Source organism: Aedes aegypti, chromosome 2 (assembly GCF_002204515.2).
Source record: "Aedes aegypti strain LVP_AGWG chromosome 2, AaegL5.0 Primary Assembly, whole genome shotgun sequence".
Taxonomy (NCBI): domain Eukaryota; kingdom Metazoa; phylum Arthropoda; class Insecta; order Diptera; family Culicidae; genus Aedes; species Aedes aegypti.
The window spans coordinates 76,730,309-76,749,843 of NC_035108.1; the positions used below are offsets into that span (position 1 = coordinate 76,730,309).

At 41.9% G+C, this 19,535-nt stretch overlaps 1 protein-coding gene across 1 annotated transcript in view; it reads left to right on the top strand.

The window, feature by feature from the left end:
• The first annotated feature begins 588 nt into the window (after positions 1 to 588).
• The window catches only part of LOC5565215 (chitooligosaccharidolytic beta-N-acetylglucosaminidase), a 28,970-nt gene continuing 10,023 nt past the window's right edge, over positions 589 to 19,535 (top strand). The window contains exon 1 of the mRNA XM_021841288.1: positions 589 to 1,224. The gene's annotated coding sequence lies outside the window, so the exon portion shown is untranslated. The remainder of the gene's footprint in view (positions 1,225 to 19,535) is intronic.

Sequence of the window (19,535 nt, forward strand, 5' to 3'; positions counted from 1 at the left end):
AGGTTGTGATTCTTCTCACACATTAAGCTCTTACGGTGAATTTCACCGTAATCTCAACAGCTGAACAGTTCGGTGAAATAAAACACCGTAATTCCGTCGAAATTTTACGGATGCCGGTGATTTTTCACCGAATACTGTAAAAATTTACCGTACTCCGTTAATTTATTTCACCGAACTGTTCAGCTGTTGACATTTTTACAGGAATCCGTAAAATAATTTAAGTGTGCAATTAGTTTTCTCAAAACCGTATGAAAGTTACTTACGTCGATTTGAAAAAGTAATCGAGATTTGGTGATTTTCATTATCACTGCGACAGTATATCAACATTTTCATATAATAGCATTACGTGAATTTATCTTGCAGAGCACAATATGTAACGAAGATAAAAATCGAGAACTTTGAAAAATGTGCTCTTTCGTTAAAGGTGATTTTTTTTTCACTAAACAACCAATTACAATTAAACAAAAGCAATCACAGCATCAGCACGCCCCTTGTACCGAAAAATCTTCGAGATCGTTTTGATTACTCTATCAGAACATAATTTGTTAACTGTGGCTGCTTCACTAGCAAAACAAATTCGACTAATCACCTATCCGTCATAACAAAACAGTTACTTTTCCTTGCGTGATGTCGAAAGGAGTTCGCGAATTATAATCAAAGACTGCGATTTTGAGTCCCTCTCTTTGGGCCTGTCCGGTCATTAACCTCCGCCAAAATCTGGAACCGGTTCTCGCGCCTACGCATAATCCCCCGAAGGAAAATAATCAATCCCGCAGGAACCCATCAGAAAGCAGATCCGCAAAACCGGTTAACAGTTTCGTCCGAACTTCGGTTTGTTTTGTGTGCGATTTCCAGATTAAAATCTGCAAGCAGTCGCGAGTCGGTTCACCTACAATGTCAGCAGGAAACAAGAAAACGAAAACGGCTCATGCATAAAAATGAGCTTCTGGAGGCGCACCTAAGGCAGTCTGTAGAAAGAAGTGGTTTGGCTTGGCAGCATTCGGTTTGCTGCGGTCGGAAGCGGGAATCGGTCGCGTTTGATTCGGCTTATCGGAAGAAAGTGTGTCTATTGTTTTTTATTTTGGTGAGAAAGATTAAGTTTTGAGTTAAACACTGGAAAGGGGAAGGGGGAGTTCGTTGTGCAAGTGGTTGAGTCTCTATCTGACGCTGAGCTTCGGAAATAGTGCGTGAAAGTATATCAACTCGTGTGTACTGAATTTGGTGGTAAGTAACAGTGGTTTAGATGACTTAGTGGGGTTGACACAGGTTCGAAAAATGATTCATTTCAATATTTGTTTTGTCTCAGCAGTATAGCTTTTTTGCCCTAAATAATGGCTTGATGTTTGTAGTGATAACAGTAAACTTTACTGTTACTATTTCTGAGAGAAGTTGTATAAATATTGTAGGACACAACTCAATTTCTATTTACAAAAATAAAAATGCGCATATGACTAAGCTCTAGAACACACTCTATTATCTGCAGACCAAGCGAATGTGCATAACAGACTGGTAATAGCTTTTTACTTTCACTCTTTATCATTTTCCATTTCCTGCAGAAAACGTGTATATTGAATATCAATTAATACCAATCATATCGATAGGGGAAATGGTGGTAAAATGAACACTGTTCCTTTTACAGAGAAAAAATAAACTTGATTGAATTTGTATCACGCACCGACGATTTAGAGCATAAGTCGGAGTGTTCGAGTTGATTTACAAAGGTCAATTGAAGTGAAAATGTCAACGAAAGCTAAGATTTTAGAAAATCACGTTTGAAAATTAGAATTGACGTAACTTTTAGCTCGGGATTCTAGAGGTTTTTCAGTGAGGTCAATATATTTATGATATGATGTCATATCTGATATCTTTAGATTTTTTTTTTGAATGCATTACAATTATTAATGGATATAGTTTCGGGTATGCTATGAAAATATTTAAAAAAAAAAATGTTTTGCCCACGTTTTTTACATGATGTTTATTTTACCACCAACAGCTGTTCATTTACCCCCATGGACCAGTGCACGAGTTCACTAATTTGACGTTCGAGCGGTGCCGAATTCACTAATTTTCAATGGTCACTTAAATAACACGGCACCGCTCAAACGTCAACGATTAAAATGAACATTGATATCTTTTTTTGCTAGCGATAAAAATATGTGAAAATTTAATTATTTCAGTTTGAATTCGTGTCGCTGCTATAGATAACGTCTCTATGTTTTATGTTGTGCGATAGAAATGTACAAATTCCTCGGTTTTCTATCAAAAACAAGATGCTATCCTTAAGGTGTTCATTTTACCACCTCTTCCCCTATATGCAAATAATAAAGGTAACAAAGGGGCTTGCCTTGCTGTAGCGGCAAACGCATTGTTCTTCAGCATAGCCATGCTAAGGGCTATGGGTTCGAATTCTGTCAGTCAAGGATCTTTTTTGGTTGGATATTTTGTCAACTTCTTAGAGTACAAAGTATATTCGTGCTATATATCTAGCGTGTGTTAGAGTTAGGGTGTTACATACGACGACATCCGTTCGATTTCTCTTCACCGATTCTCTCTTCTGCGAATAAAGATGACAAGATGTTAGTTTCTTAGCAATTTTTCACTTTAGGACGCTAGACAGCGTTGCACCCTGAGTGGGAACATGCCAGCAAATTTGCATATTGTCACCTTTATTCACAGAAGAGAGGTTCGACGAAGAGAAATCGATCATATTAAGTTCGTCCTAATTCTAGCCCACGCTTGATATTCACAAACAAAAATGGTTAATCGACAAAGAAAGCTATCAGTTAATAACTGTGGAATTGCTCATATAAGTACCTTAAAATCGGGTGTAATTGATTAGAAGGGTGAAATTGATCATCGTATCACACGATTTTATTTATTGGTAATGGAGCACAAGTATCAATGTAAGCTGCAGCAAATGAACGTTGTTTGTCGTAACTATTGTCGAATTGTGTGTTGTGAAGTTTTTTGCTTTAAAAAATGTTTATTACTATGAAAATAATGTAAAATTTCAAAATCATGCACGGTGAAGTATTGACAAACACCTATGAACTTCTATTTCTAAGCAAGGATTTGAACATGGTATAAACCTGAAAGTTTGTGAGGATGCTTGAGATATATCCCCTAACCAGATTTCATCGCCAAAACTCTTACCAATTAGCTCATATGGTTGAAATAATTAAATTTCTGTTAGATAATTAAATTTCTGTCATTGAGTTCCTTAGGACATTGCATACATTTAGGCGTTTCCCACGTAATTCTTGAAATTTAACTATTCGTTATAAATATAAATATTGCATTGTTAAGAATTTGACAAGCATATTCGGATTCAGGGAGCTTAAATTTATCATGTAGAGTTGTTTTGAAAACTAACAATAATGGCATTGACAAGTGATCAATTTCACCCCGAAATAAGATCCTCTGATTTTATAATTTAAAGGTATTTGTTAACACTAAAATGACATTTGTTAGAAAATTTCGGTACATAAGACGATGAGGCTCACCTTCGTACTTGTTTTCCTGCATTTAGTTGTTTGGCTTTGTTAACATTATAGAAAACAGACTAGAGTGTTACGCCGGGATAGAAAGGGTTCACTCCGTGGACGCGACCATGAAAACGTTGGTTTAGCTAAGAGCGTGACGGAGATATAAACAGATGGAATAACTGTCAAACCGTAGGGCGCTGACATATTAGTTGAATGCTAGTTGGGAGAGCTGAAACTGTAGTGTAAGAATATTGAATTTATCGAAGATATATTGGAAATATTAGAGAAATAGGATTGTTACTGAGATTAAATTTGAATTGAAATAAAATTGATGCTGTAGTTGGATGAACTGAAAGGACTCTAGGAAATAGCGCACAATTGGTTTCATACCGGTATACATTGTAGGGAGATTGAAACGTTCGAAGGCAGAATTTGTAATTCGAAGACTAAATTCGTAAGTAGTAAAAGAAACTTGTAACCTTGTAATGCGAAATTTAATGAATATATTTTTAGTTTTGAGTGTGTCGAAAAGCAGTACTTCAAGAGATAGTTTTATCGATATGCTGCCCCGAACTCCTCCCAACAAAACTCAAAAGAATTTAACGATGGATGTAATCTACCCGTGCTGCGAGGAAGACGACCAGTATGACGCGATGGTGCAGTGCGGTCGGTGTCAAAAGTGGTACCACTTCTCATGTGTCGGGGTGGACCAAAGCATAGCGGAGCTAGTATGGTACTGCCGTACGTGCCTCGGAGAGAACGTTTCAGCACGTGAGTCGTAAGGACAACCAGGCGTCACTCGTATACAACCTTCTAGGGCAGCTAAGAAGAGTAAAGATCATACCGGTAAGATAAGCGATAAGACCAGTCAGAAACTAGTCGGAACGAAAGGACAGAAGGAAGTAGCTGAACAGCCGACGAGCCAGCAGGAAGGAAATAAAGGCCAAGAAACATGTCAGGCAGGGACATCAGCGGCAGGGCAAACAAATATTGCTAAGTCAGTCAAGCCGTCGCGTAGTCGCGTTTCGATTATCAGTGAAAATTCTCGTTCTGAAAGTAACAAAAGTGGTAAAAGTTCAAAGATAAGTGGCACCAGTAAGTCGAGCAGTTCCAAACGTGATTTGGCGTTAAAACGGATCGAAGAATTGAAGGAAAGGAGTCGTTTAGAAGCGCTGGAAGAAGAAACTCAGTTGCAGATGTTGAAAATAAAGCAAAAGCAGATTGAACGGCAGCGGCGCGAATTGGAAGAGCTACAACAACTCTCTAAATTGGTCGAGGAAGAGTCGGAGTGCAACGAAGAACCCGATAATCAAGTTGGAAGTGACATCAGTTACATTGATAAGGTACAGGGATGGATGAAATCTTGTAATGGTGCAAATCCTGGTAGGCCGGACACCGCGTCAGAGGCTAATGCTAGTCAGTTCTCACTTATGTTCCCCGAGGTTAGTGAGAACGAAATCATTCGAAGACAACAGGTACAGCAAAGAACATCCAGCATGGTAGTAGGTCCAACGACACATCAGATTGCTTCGCGACAGGTGTTCCCAAAGAACCTTCCTGCTTTCGCAGGTTATCCACAGGATTGGCCACTTTTTATCAGCGCATTCGAACAAGCAAATGCTTCTTGTGGATTCACCCATGCAGAAAACCTTGTCAGACTTCAACAAGCGTTACAAGGAAAGGCGTTGGAGATAGTTCGTAATATGTTGCTGTTACCAGAGAACGTGCCAATGATTATCGACAAGCTACGTCGTCGCTTCGGAAATCCTGAAATTCTGTCAACTATGCTAGCTCAGCGGATCCAGAAACTCGAAGGACCAGATTCGGAAAATTTGGAGTCTTTGATTGAGTTTGGGAGTGCAATCGGAGAATTCACGCAGCATCTGGAGGTTTCGAAACTGAACGACCACTTGAAGAACCCAATATTGATGCAAAGTCTCATACAGAAACTACCACCATGCTATGCCATGCAATGGGTGGAGTACAAACGTAACTGCCAAGTGGTTGACTTGAAAACTTTTGGAAAATTTATGGAGGATCTGGTTGACAAGGCGTTGGAAGTAACGTTTGAAAGGATCGAAGTAGGGTCATCAAAAAGACGTGAAAAACCGAAGGCCAAGGCTTTCACCCATCTGATGAAAGAAGATCATGAAGTAAACGATAGTAAAGCTAACCTGTACAGTAAGCCATCGTTAGGACAGGTTCAGCTTTCTCAAAGAAAGGACGTCAGTTGCTCTATCTGCGAGGAACTGGGTCATTTGGGTCGGGATTGCCGAGAATTCCGCAAAGCCAATTTGGAACGAAGGTGGATGATCGTAAAGCATATGGGTTTGTGCCCACTGTGCATATTCAACCATGGAAAATGGCCTTGCAGGTCGAGGAACCGTTGCGAGGTCGAAGGGTGTAATGGCTTACATCATTCGTTACTACACAACCCGACTAATGCAGAGGCTGTCAATAGAGAAGCACGTTGCAACAGTCACTGTTTACCAAATAAGACGGTGTTGTTTCGCATAATTCCCGTTTCGTTATATGGAGAACACCGAAGATGGAATACACTAGCGTTGGTAGATGAAGGATCGTCTACATCGCTTATCGATAATGAGGTAGCTGAGTTTCTACAGTTGGACGGACCCCGCGAACCATTTGAAATGCGCTGGACGAACGGAGTTAGTCGGACCGAATCTCATTCAAGGAACGTTGAGATGAAAATTTCAGGAATCGACAAAATTAAAGAATCAGAAATATGTGTAGCAAGGACAGTTAATAAGCTAGATCTTCCAGCTCAACAATTGGATGCAAGCAAGCTGATCGAAGAATTCCGACACTTAGAAGGAGTTGAAATATCAAGTTACGCGTTGGATACTCCGAAGCTGTTGATCGGAATCGATAATATGCACCTCATCGCTCCAGTTGCATCGAAAATAGGAAACAAAGGACAGCCGATCGCAGTTAAATGCAAATTAGGGTGGACAATTTACGGTCCACGACTCAACTTGCTGTCGAATGTACATTTCCTTGGTCATCATCGATGTGGTTGTGAGGAGTGCAGTAAAGCGGATCAAGATTTGAACCAGATGTTGCGGGACAGTTTTCAACTCGAAGCCGTAGGAGTTTCTCCAGTAAGATTAGAATCAAGAGATGATTGTAAAGCGCGAGAGATTCTCGAAAGAACAATAAAACGAGTAGGTGATCGATTCGAAATCGGCCTTCTTTGGAAAGATGAAGTACCCAGATTTCCAAAAAGTTACTCCATGGCGTATAATCGATTGAAGAATCTAGAAGCTCGATTGAAACGGAATCCGAGTATTCGGGACATACTACAAAGGCAAATTGACGAGTACGTGTCCAAGGGTTACGCTCACACAATCACGGAACGTGAGCTGTTAGAAACACCGCAGGAACATTGTTGGTATTTACCTTTGAACTATGTCGTCAACCCGAAGAAACCCGAAAAAGTAAGAATGGTGTGGGATGCTGCAGCAAGGACTAATGGAGTCTCGTTTAACGATAGTCTTCTAAAGGGACCAGACCTTGTCGCTTCGTTATCTGGTGTTATCAATGGGTTTCGTGAGCGAAAGGTGGCATTTGGCGGTGATATCCGAGAGATGTTTCACCAGATCCTGGTGCGACAGGAAGATAAGCAGGCTCAACGTTTCTTGTTCCGATCTGATACAAACAGCGAACCGGATATTTATGTGATGGACGTGGTTATTTTTGGGGCAAGCTGTTCCCCTTGTTTGGCGCAATTTGTGAAAAACTTCAATGCCTTGGAACATCAACAGAAGTATCCAATAGCTTCTGATGCCATTATCCGGAAACATTACGTTGACGACTATTTCGATAGTGTCGACACGGAAGCCGAAGCTATTTTGCGTGCTAAAGATGTCCGGAAAATACATGCAGACGCTGGGTTCGAAATTCGAAACTGGGTGAGCAACTCATCGAAGGTACTAGAAGAGCTCGGTGAAGCGGAAGTACAATCAACGAAGTCTATTGATCAAGCAGATGCAGAAAGAGTCCTTGGAATTATGTGGCAACCGGAGAAAGATTCGTTCGTATTCTCCACCGAATTCAGGGAGGATTTGCGACCATACATTCAGGAAAAAGCTTGGCCTACGAAACGAATAGCTTTACGCTGTATTATGAGCATGTTTGACCCGAAGCAGTTTCTTGCGCCGGTGTTGATCCACGGACGTATTTTAATGCAAGACTTGTGGCGAAGCGGTATCGGTTGGGACGAGAAAATTGGGAAAGCACATCACGACCGTTGGCTACGATGGACAGCATTGTTTCCATTGATAGATAATATAAGTATTCCACGCTGCTATCTTGGGAAGATGAGCCCTAATACTTACGATACAGTACAGCTACATGTTTTTGCGGACGCTGGAGAAGACGCTTACGGTTGCGTAGCATACTTCCGGTTTACAGATGGAGAAAATTTTCATTGTGCGTTGGTAGAGGCAAAGGCAAAGGTGGCTCCCTTACAACACCTGTGGGCTTCGTGGCCTTGCGGTTAGCGGCGTCAGTCGTCTAGGCGTATTGTGCTACGGGGTGTGGGTTCGATTCCCGCTCCAGTCGGTGAAAACTTTTCGTCAAACGAAAAATTCATCGCTGGGCTACTGGGTGTTTCGTGTTGTCCGTTGCCTAATGTTAGTGATCGTTCAGTCTGTGCAGCCTACGTGCTGAAGACGGTGTAAATTGTCTTTTTTATTCCGAGAAAGGAGTTAGAAGCAGCTGTACTAGGAGCAAGATTGCTTGTAGCGATAAGTGAAAATCATTCAATTGAGGTGAAGAAGCGTTTTCTTTGGACTGATTCGAATGCAGTTGTGTCATGGGTGAAATCAGACTTGAGGCGTTATAAACCATTCGTGGCTCATCGTGTTGGAGAGATACTTAGTAAAACAAGTCCGGAAGATTGGCGTTGGGTACCCTCGAAACACAATCCTGCAGATGATGTTACCAAATGGGGAGAAGCGACACAACTAAGTTCCAACAATCGATGGTTTTGTGGTCCTGAATTTCTGTATCAAACAGAAGACAACTGGCCAGTACAGAAGTGGAATTCGTTAGAAATTGAGGAAGAATTACGAGCTAATGTGCTATTTCATGACATAGTTTTGCCAAATGTGGTTTTACCAAGGGTGGAACATATTTCCAAGTGGAAAGTACTTGTTCGGATGGTGGCAACAATATATCGTTTCGTTTCGAACTGTCGACGTAGAATCGATAAACAACCGATTGAAGCCTTGCCTATAACAAAAAAGGGGCTTGCGAAGATTCCAGCAAAGCAAGTTCCTTTACGTCAGGAGGAGTATCTGTTAGCCGAAAATTTAATTTGGCGTGTAACGCAGGGTGAAGCCTTCGCAGACGAGGTGAAGACGTTGATCAAGAATCAAGAATCATCTGTTAACCAATTTGGAGCAATTGAAAAGAACAGTCCATTGTACCGGTTATCGCCGTTCTTGGACCAATTTGGAGTAGTGCGAATGGAAGGTAGAACAACAGCAGCTAACTACGCAACTTTTGATGTGCGGTTTCCAGTAATTTTACCGAAAGAACATATCATTGCCCGAAAATTGGTGGAGTTTTATCACCAACAATGTGCCCACGGTAGCCGAGAAATGGTTGTAAACGAAATCCTTCAGCGATTCTACATTCCAGGGCTGAGATCTTTAGTTGAAAGTGTTACAAGAGACTGCATATGGTGCAAGGTTCAAAAGGCGAAACCAGTTGTTCCTAGAATGGCTCCACTTCCAACATCCCGGATGGCTGTGAGAGAACATCCATTTTCTTACGTTGGTGTAGATTATTTCGGGCCGGTGGAGGTAGCTGTTGGGCGCAGACATGAGAAACGTTGGGTGGCATTATTTACGTGTATGACAATACGTGCCGTACACCTAGAAGTAGTCCACAGCCTGACAACACAGTCATGTAAAATGGCAATTCGCAGATTCGTGAAACGACGTGGAAGCCCGATTGAGATCTTTTCAGACAACGGGACTAATTTTGTTGGAGCGAGCAAAGACTTAGCAGAACAAATCCGAGCTATCAACTCAGAATGCGCTGATACGTTCACTGGAGCAAGAACAAAATGGACGTTCAACCCACCTTCGGCCCCCCATATGGGAGGTGTTTGGGAGCGCATGGTACGGTCAGTAAAAGAGGCGATGCAAGTACTTGCGTATGGAGAAAGATTGACAGATGAAATTCTGCAGACAAAGAAGCAGAAAACCTTATTAACTCTCGTCCGTTAACATATGTGTCTACGAACGTACAGGAAGACAAGGAAGCCATTACACCGAATCATTTTTTGACAAGTTGTCCTTTAGTGGAATGCATGCCTTCGAGAAGTTCAACAGAGCTAGCTGATCGACTACGGAACAGTTATAGCCAAGCACAGTATTTGGCAGACGAATTGTGGGAACGTTGGCAACGGGAGTATCTACCCACGATGAACCGGAGAACAAAGTGGTATAAGGAAAGCAAACCTTTGGCTGTTGGAGATTTGGTATATGTGGCTGATTCTGAGAAGCGAAGGACCTGGGAGCGTGGAGTAATTGAAGAAGTTTTTGCTGGAGACGATGGAAGAATACGGTCGGCGATAGTGCGTACTAAAACAGGACTGAAGAAGCGAGCAGTAGCAAAATTAGCAGTTCTGGAGATCGGAGCCTAGGAGTGGTAAGCACAGTAGTGACTACCATCAACTACAGGGCTTACGGGCCGGGGAGATGTTACGCCGGGATAGAAAGGGTTCACTCCGTGGACGCGACCATGAAAACGTTGGTTTAGCTGAGAGCGTGACGGAGATATAAACAGATGGAATGACTGTCAAACCGTAGGGAGCTGACATATTAGTTGAATGCTAGTTGGGAGAGCTGAAACTGTAGTGTAAGAATATTGAATTTATCGAAGATATATTGGAAATATTAGAGAAATAGGATTGTTACTGAGATTAAATTTGAATTGAAATAAAATTGATGCTGTAGTTGGATGAACTGAAAGGACTCTAGGAAATAGCGCACAATTGGTTTCATACCGGTATACATTGTAGGGAGATTGAAACGTTCGAAGGCAGAATTTGTAATTCGAAGACTAAATTCGTAAGTAGTAAAAGAAGCTTGTAACCTTGTAATGCGAAATTTAATGAATATATTTTTAGTTTTGAGTGTGTCGAAAAGCAGTACTTCAAGAGATAGTTTTATCGATATGCTGCCCCGAACTCCTCCCAACATAAAGAAAACGTGAAAAATGATCAATTTCACCCGAAATTACGGTACTAAGCTGAGAAGCTGGCTCTGGGAAGTAACGCCAGGAAAGAAATAAAATTTAGAAATGGTAAAACAAAGAGTTGGGTTTTGAGATTTTGCAAAAGAAAAAGAATTTATTTGAAAGCTTTAGTTAAACTTTTAATTTTGATTGCAAGATTGAAAAGTTAAACACTAGAAGATGAATCACTTACTTACTTATTTGGCTTTACATCAATTATCTTTATAAAGCCTCGCCAACAATATTACGCCAATTCACTCGGTTCATGGCCGCTTCTCTCCATCCTCGACTGTGACCCATGCTCTCCAGGTCCTGGTGCACCTGGTCAATCCACCTAGCTCGCTGCGCCCCACGCCTTCTTGTTCCGACCGGATTCGTAGCGAACACCATCTTTACAGGGTCGTTGTCCGGCATTCTTGCAACATGCCCTGCCCAGCGTATCCTTCCAGCTTTAGCTACATTCACGATACTGGGTTCGCCGTAGAGTTGAGCGAGCTCGTGGTTCATCCTTCGCCGCCACACGCCGTTCTCCTGCACGCCGCCGAAGATTGTCCTTAGCACTCGGCGTTCGAAGACACCAAGAGCTTGCAAGTCCTCCTCGAGCATAGTCCACGCCTCATGCCCATAGAGGACTACCGGTCTTATGAGCGTTTTGTACATCGTGCATTTGGTGCGGGGGTGAATCTTTCTTGACCGCAGTTTCTTCTGGAGCCCATAGTAGGCACGACTTCCGCTGATGATGCGCCTTCGTATTTCCCGACTAACATTGTTGTCAGCCGTCAACAAGGATCCGAGGTAGACGAACTCGTCCACCACCTCGAAGGTATCCCCGTTTATCGTAACACTGCTTCCTAGGCGGGCCCTGTCGCGCTCAGTTCCACCAACCAGCATGTACTTTGTTTTCGACGCATTCACCATTAGCCCGACTCTTGTTGCTTCGCGTTTCAGGCGGGTGAACAAATCTGCCACCGTTTCAAATTTTCTCCCAATAATATCCATGTCGTCCGCGAAGCAAACAAATTGTCCGGATCTCGTGAAAATCGTGCCTCGGCTGTTAAGTCCGGCTCTCCGCATAACACCTTCAAGCGTAATATTGAACAACAGGCACGAAAGTCCGTCGCCCTGTCTTAGTCCCCGTCGAGACTCGAACGAACTGGAGTGTTCGCCCGAGATCTTCACGCAGTTTTGCACACCGTCCATCGTTGCTCTGATCAATCTTGTGAGCTTCCCGGGAAAGCTGTTCTCGTCCATGATTTTCCATAGCTCTACGCGGTCGATACTATCGTATGCCGCCTTGAAATCGATGAACAAATGGTGCGTAGGGACCTGGTACTCACGGCATTTCTGGAGGATTTGCCCCACGGAAAAGATCTGGTCCGTTGTCGAGCGGCCGTCGATGAAACCTGCTTGATAACTTCCCACGAACTCGTTTGCTATAGGTGATAGACGACGGAAGAGAATCTGGGATAGCACTTTGTAGGCGGCGTTTAGGATGGTGATTGCACGATAATTTTCACACTTCAGTTTGTCGCCCTTTTTGTAGATAGGGCATATAACGCCTTGCTTCCACTCCTCCGGTAGTTGTTCCGTTTCCCAGATTCTGACTATCAGCCGATGCAGACAAGCGGCCAACCTGTCTGGGCCCATCTTGATGAGTTCGGCTCCGATACCATCCTTGCCAGCGGCCTTGTTGTTCTTGAGCTGTTGAATGGCATCCTTAACTTCCCCCATCGTGGGGGCTGGTTGGTTTCCGCTGTCCGCTGTGCTGACGTAGCCATCGTCTTCGTTGTCCTGACCTTCTGTACCTGTGTTCTCTGCGCCATTCAGGTGTTCATCGTAGTGCTGCTTCCACCTTTCGATCACCTCGCGTCTGTCCGTCAAGATGCTCCCATCCTTATCCCGGCACATCTCAGCTCGCGGCACGAAGCCTTTGCGGGATGTGTTGAGCTTCTCATAGAACTTCCGCGTTTCTTGAGAATGGTACAGCAACTCCATCTCTTGGCATTCCACCTCTTCCTGGCGGCGCTTTTTGTCCCGGAATAGGCGGGTTTGCTGTTTCCGCTTCAGTCTGTATCGTTCCACGTTTTGCCGCGTTCCATGCTGCAGCATTGCAGTCCGCATTCTTCTCCTCTATAACCTCCTGGCACTCCTCGTCGAACCAATCGTTTCTTGAGCTCCGTTCCACATATCCGACAACGCTTTCGGCAGCGTCGTTAATGGCTGATTTGACTGTCCTCCAGCAGTCCTCAAGAGGGGCCCTATCGAGCTCGCCCTCATCCGGCAACGCTGCCTCAAGATGCTGCGCGTATGCATTGGCGACATCTGGTTGTTTCAGCCGCTCGAGATTGTACCGGGGCGGGCGTCGGTACCGTACATTGTTGATGACGGATAGTTTTGGGCGCAGTTTCACCATCACCAGGTAGTGGTCGGAGTCAATGTTGGCGCCACGATAGGTTCTGACGTCGGTTATGTCGGAGAAGTGCCGTCCATCGATCAAAACGTGGTCGATTTGCGATTCTGTCTGCTGAAGTGATCTCCAAGTGTACCGATACGGGAGGCTGTGCTGGAAATAGGTGCTATGAATGGCCATGTTCTTGGAGGCGGCAAAATCTATCAGTCGTAGGCCGTTCTCGTTCGTCAGCCGGTGGGCGCTGAACTTTCCAATCGTCGGTCTGAACTCCTCCTCCTGGCCAACCTGAGCGTTCAAATCTCCTATGATGATCTTGACGTCGTGGCTTGGGCAACGCTCGTACTCGCGTTCGAGCTGTGCGTAAAATGCGTCCTTGTCATCATCAGTGCTTCCGGAGTGTGGGCTATGCACGTTGATGCTGAAGTTAAAGAATCGGCCTTTGATTCTTAACTTGCACATTCGGTCATTGATCGGCCACCACCCGATCACGCGCCTTTGCATATCACCCATCACTATGAAAGCTGTTCCCAGCTCGCGTGTGTTGCCGCAACTCTGGTAGATGGTATGATTACCTCTAAACGTTTGCACCAATGCTCCTGTCCAGCACACCTCCTGCAGCGCTACGATGTCGAAACCGCGGGTCTTCAGTACATCGGAGAGTATGCGAGTACTTCCAATGAAGTTGAGAGATTTGCAGTTCCACGTACCGAGTTTCCAATCCCTAGTCCATTTTCGTCGCTGTGGTCTTTGCCGATTATTCCGGTCCGTATTCTCTCGTTGACGTTCCTGTGCTGATGTGTTTTACGGTTGGCTTGCAGGGCCTGACACCAACCCTCTAGATTTCCGGAGGACCATTCCCCCTAAATGTTCGGAGGGCCATAGTGCGCAGTTTAGCTTAGAGTCCTTCTCTGGCACTCGGACGATGATCAGCCGCCCCTGACATGGGGAACAGACGCTGTAGTGAGCCGCTCCTAACATGGAGTACAGACGCTCAAGGTTAGCAGAAGCAGAAGCAAAAGCAAACCCCCCCTTCCCTATCAGCATACGACCAAAGTTCCCACCGGAGGTTGGTTACCCGATCTTCCCCAAGGTTACTCGTACCCCGGCCAGTACCACGAGGAGGTAGGGATAGGAGTTGCTGGGCAAGAGGCTAAGGACCGCACAAAGGGGTCTATTTTATTCCTGCAGGTACGCGAGGTACCAATGGTACGCCATGCCCAGCCATTTACCGCGCCAGAAGATGAATCAATAAAAAGTAAAAACAGGTAAAAACTTATCTAAATAAAACTGCTTTTCTGCTGTTATCCATATCTTCCATATAAAAATACTCCTTAAACCGGTAAAAAAAAGCTAAAATAGTATACTTTATCGTCCTCTACCTCAATGTCCCACATTGGTCGAGTTTTGAAAAAGCATGGCAGAAATTACGCATTCTCCATATTTCACTATTTTTAGCCATTACAAGTGTTTTGGAATATGATTTAGGGTGAAAGACTCTATTTTGGGCAAAGTCACAATTTTTTGGTTGTCATATGGCAAAATGCTAACAAAAATGCTGTTTTTCATACGTTTTTTGGCTCTCAACTTTTTCAAACAACTATCGTTTAGGCAAACTTAGGCAAAAAGATTCTTCTTCAATCAATTCTTTAGCCTTAAACGTGCGTTTGTGCAAGATATTTCTTCGGGGAGTGGCGGGGAGCGATTTGTACGGTATAAAGAAGCTCTTCTTTAAATATTTGAAGTACCTACGACAACAAGTATTAATGAATTAAGGTTAACAACACTTGAATACAAATTTGCATCCGAAGATGTTGAATCTCTATAAGAATGAGTTATCGACCAGAAAAAAAAATATATTGTGAAACCAAAATATTCACGGGTCTTGATGAAAATTGTTTAGTTAAGTTTTGAAGCAAAAATGTAAGTTTTTGGACATGTGCAGCTATTTATCGTCTGAAGAAGTAGAAAAACATGTTTATTTTAAACTTCTTGTACGAATTCTCAGCTATCTGATTTAGTAGATGAAAGTTTGACTTTGTTTTTCAACTAAAAACTAAGTTTGGAAATGAGGGTTTTGCCAGCTATTTGAAAATCTGGACCAATGAGTGTCCGTAAATTATCCGAACAACAAAATATGGTAAAGATTATCTCACATTGAAAACAATAAAAAAATCAATGTTATTTACATGGACATTTTTAATACATCCATACACGCAAAAAAATTGTGCGGTAAAAACTACCATTTTAGGGGGTTAACTTAAGCGCTCGCACCGGCAATTTTATGCAGACCAGAAATGCGCTTGATTTTACCATGTCTGTATTTGGAATCAGATTGTTGTAAATTATTTCTGTCAAATGTACCAGCAATACGGTGGGGTGTACCGTAAACATAGTAAATTTCCATGGTAGTTTTAAGAATGGGCGTAGTCAGCTAAAATAGTTATTTTTACCACAGAATTTTTTCCCGTGTATGGTAATGCAAAACAGAATTCGAAAAGATTGCTTCGTACTGAGGACCTTGTTCTGTTTGTTCTGTTTTGTTTAGTTCTTTATTAGCAACATTCTAAACATTATCTTTTTATATTTAGATATCAGTGTTGGAAAACACTATCATCCTGATTGGGTAACACTAAATTAAGCATTTATTAACATTTTGTTAAAAATATATTACATTTCATTTGCTGTAGTACTTTAGAATTTTTACAGGTGAGTTGATTTCACCTGCTTATAAGAGAAAACAAAACGCTAACTTCACCTAGATATATAACAATAGAAGGCAATAGAAGATTGCAACGATTTTTGTCTAAAATTATTAATAAATTTATCCGACATTTGTTTCAATGTTTCAACATCGGATATTCTATGTAACTCATTAGTACTATAACAGGGAGGAAGCTTCAGCATCATTTTCCAAATTTTATTTTGAATTCTCTGCAGAGCACTCTTTATGTTATTACAACAGCTAGTCCATATTGGAACAGCATACAACATGGTTTGCCTGAAAATTGGTTTGAAGATCAAAAGCTTGTTCTTACAGTCTGTGCAGCTAAATGATTTAAGATGGTGTCCGTTTCTTTTTTAAAACAGACTACAGCAAATGGGTATAATCGTCGATAAACGACACAAAGTACTGGTACCCATCTACTGTGCTCGGTGTAATCTGGTCACATACATCCGTATAATCACGCTCAAGTGGTCTTGTTGTCCTTGGTCGACTTCTATTGAACGGTAACTTCGCTGGAAACGTACTTCCTAATCCATCCGAAAAACCAATAACGATTGAATCATTCTCTTTTCCCAATCGTTCCTGCTCTTCAGCCAATAATCAAGTTTAGTCAAACGCCGTCAAAGTTCTATAATTTATGAAATTTTATGTAATTTCCTCAACGACCACGAAAAATTGAGAATGTAAACAAAATTCAATCCGTCTTACTGAGAAAAAAAGCTTGTGCGCATCAATGTGTGCGCGATGCTCGGTGTAAAAAACGGTTCCTTTGATTGACTGTTTAGCGATAAACTTGCGACGATCGACGCGCCACCATATTTCATATAACGGAGGGTATTAAAACTAACTTGGAGGTGATGATTTGGAGGTTGTTTGGCAATTTGGAGGTTGAAATCCCCTCCAAACACTAGCGATTTAGCGATGGGATGTTGACGTTTGATGACGAATAAGGCTATCCATGAGGACTTTCCGCGACAGGACTGACAGCTAAAAGTGTGCATGCAACCAAAGCGAAGGGGTAAACAAAACATGCGAGTGTTATCAGAGCTTTACTTTCTCTTTTGTAATCGAACGGTCACTCCAATCGCGAAACGTCAAAAACTAAACAAAAAAACAGCTGATCGCAGCTGTCTCATGGGATGCCTTATTGTTGCGATATTGGAAATGAAGGTACGCACGCGATTCACGGACAGTATTGAGGATTTTGCCCTGTAATAGACTCACACCTAAATAATTTTGTCACACCGAAATATTCTCCCACCATGTTTGCCATATATTGGATGGCGTCGTAGCTAACAAAACCAACAAGTAACGCACATGTAACGCATCCTGTTGGATTGTACATTGAATGCAAGTTGCGTGCTTCTATTAAAGTGCCATATAAACTGATGTGTGAGTATTTATTTTTCCACGTTAAAAATGTGCACGAGAATCTATTCCTCAACAAAACGAACAATATAAAATATAACTTTATTTGCTACAGGTTACAATTAATAAAAACGTGTGAATCACTTGCTATCGCAATGGATCGCCTTATTGTTCGGTCAAAAGGAATTGTGTTTATATGTTTGAGCAGAATTCAATATGAAAATTAATATATTCTAGTAAAACATTTTATTTTATTTTATTTTTTATTTATTAATTTTATTTCATCTGATTCTCAGTCTTAATGAAAGAAGAATAATTCCGACTTCGTTAATAAATATGCTAAACAGCAATGGTCCTAGGTTACTGCCCTGAGGCATTAGTAAATGTGTCCGACTGAGCAGAACCAAGTTTCACACAGAGAACACGATCAGTTAGGCGGCATCCATAAATTACGTAACGCTCTAGGGGGAGGGGGGGAGTAGGCTCGAGCGTTACGACTCATACAAAATTTTTAAATTTTTCATACAAAAAGCGTTACGGAGGGGGGGGAGGGGGTTAAAAAATTTCAGTTTTAGCGTTACGTAATAAATGGACGCTGCCTTAGGTATGATTTGAACCATCGAACCATCTGTGAGGACACGTCTAGTTTTTCTAACTTTGCCAGCAGTATCACATGATCAACGCGGTCAAACGCCGCCTTAAGATCTGTATAAACAACATCAACTTGAGTCAGTGCGCATCGTACCTTCGTGCTGTGCGTACACGAATTCTCTCTGCTCTTGGAAGTTTTCTTAAAAACTACCTAAAGCAATGAAACAGTACTTTTCAGTGCTACAAAAACAGTACTTTTCAGTGCTAAAATTCAAAACAGTACTTTTCAGTGCTACTAAAACAGTACTTTTCAGTACTATTTTTCTACTATTGATCCCTTTACGATCCTTGTTTGGGCCCGTGCCTTCGATTTTTCGTTGGACCCGTTGGCGAAAGCTAGTAATCCTTCTTGGACACCGTCTTGGGAAAAAACCTCTCGAAGGTCACGTCTTCTTATTCACTAAACATGGTTGTAACAACAAATAAAAGGAAGGGTGAATCTCTGAATTCACTACTTCCTTCCAAAAAAGTGGGTTTTAAAACTGTCACTAAACGTGGCAAGAATGGAAGAAAGGACGTTTCCCCGAAATGCGAACTTTCTTCCAAGGATGAAATTAATAATTGTATTGAAATGAGCAATCAGTTCGATGCTCTAGACAAATTTTCCGAACACCAAATCGAAGCAGCCTCTAGCCCAGGCTCTTTGATTCAAGTGAGGAAGCAAAGAGTGCCGCCTATCGTGGTCAGTTGTTCCAAATTTGCGGGATTTAGGCAGGAGATCTTGAACTCCATTAGGGGAATCAAGGTTTCCTTCCAAATCGCAAAAAAAGGAGACTGTCACGTTTTGCCGGAAACTCTTAAAGATCGCGAACTTCTTCTCAGACATCTTGAAGAGAAGAAGCACTAATTTTTTACTTATGACGACAAAACTGAACGTTTGTTCAAAGTTGTCTTGAAAGGTCTCTCAAGTGACTATAAGTCACCTGAAGAGATCAAAAATGGTATAAATGATTTACTTGGATTTTCCCCAGTTCAAGTAATCTTTATGAAAAAGAGAACCCAATCTGGAATTATTTGGAAAGGGCTTTCTCAAGAATTTTATTTAGTTCACTTTAACAAAAAAGAACTAAATAATATTAAAGCTTTAGAAAAAGCAAAACTTTTGTTCGATGTCCGTGTGACATGGGAACATTTCCAGAAACCTGGAGGAAATTACCAGAACCCCACTCAGTGCCGTCGCACAGTGCGTTGAACGTATGGAGATGCGGAACAAAAATCAAAACTTGAAGATCAAGCCATTTGAGCACCTTGGTATAGAAGGGAAAGTTGTTTCTGATCAAAAGAGCAACAATTTGCATAAATGACGTATACTAGACGCATAATCGCAAAACTGTCCCAAGCGCCAATTTCATTATTTGCCAAAAAAAATCTTGCAATTCGTACTTTCATTGCTTATAATGATGTAAGAAGTTATTTGCAAGTATGTCTCTTCTCACTCGTAGCTGCAAAAGTGACTTATACGCCTTTATGCAACAAAATCGCATTTTTTTAAATTTTTCGGTTTTTAATATGAAATTTGAATAAAATCTTGTAAACTACAATTAAAATATATTATGTTAAGCATGAACTTGCTCTGGTGTAATGTCTTTTTGAGCCATGACTACATTGCGTCGCAAGATTTTCG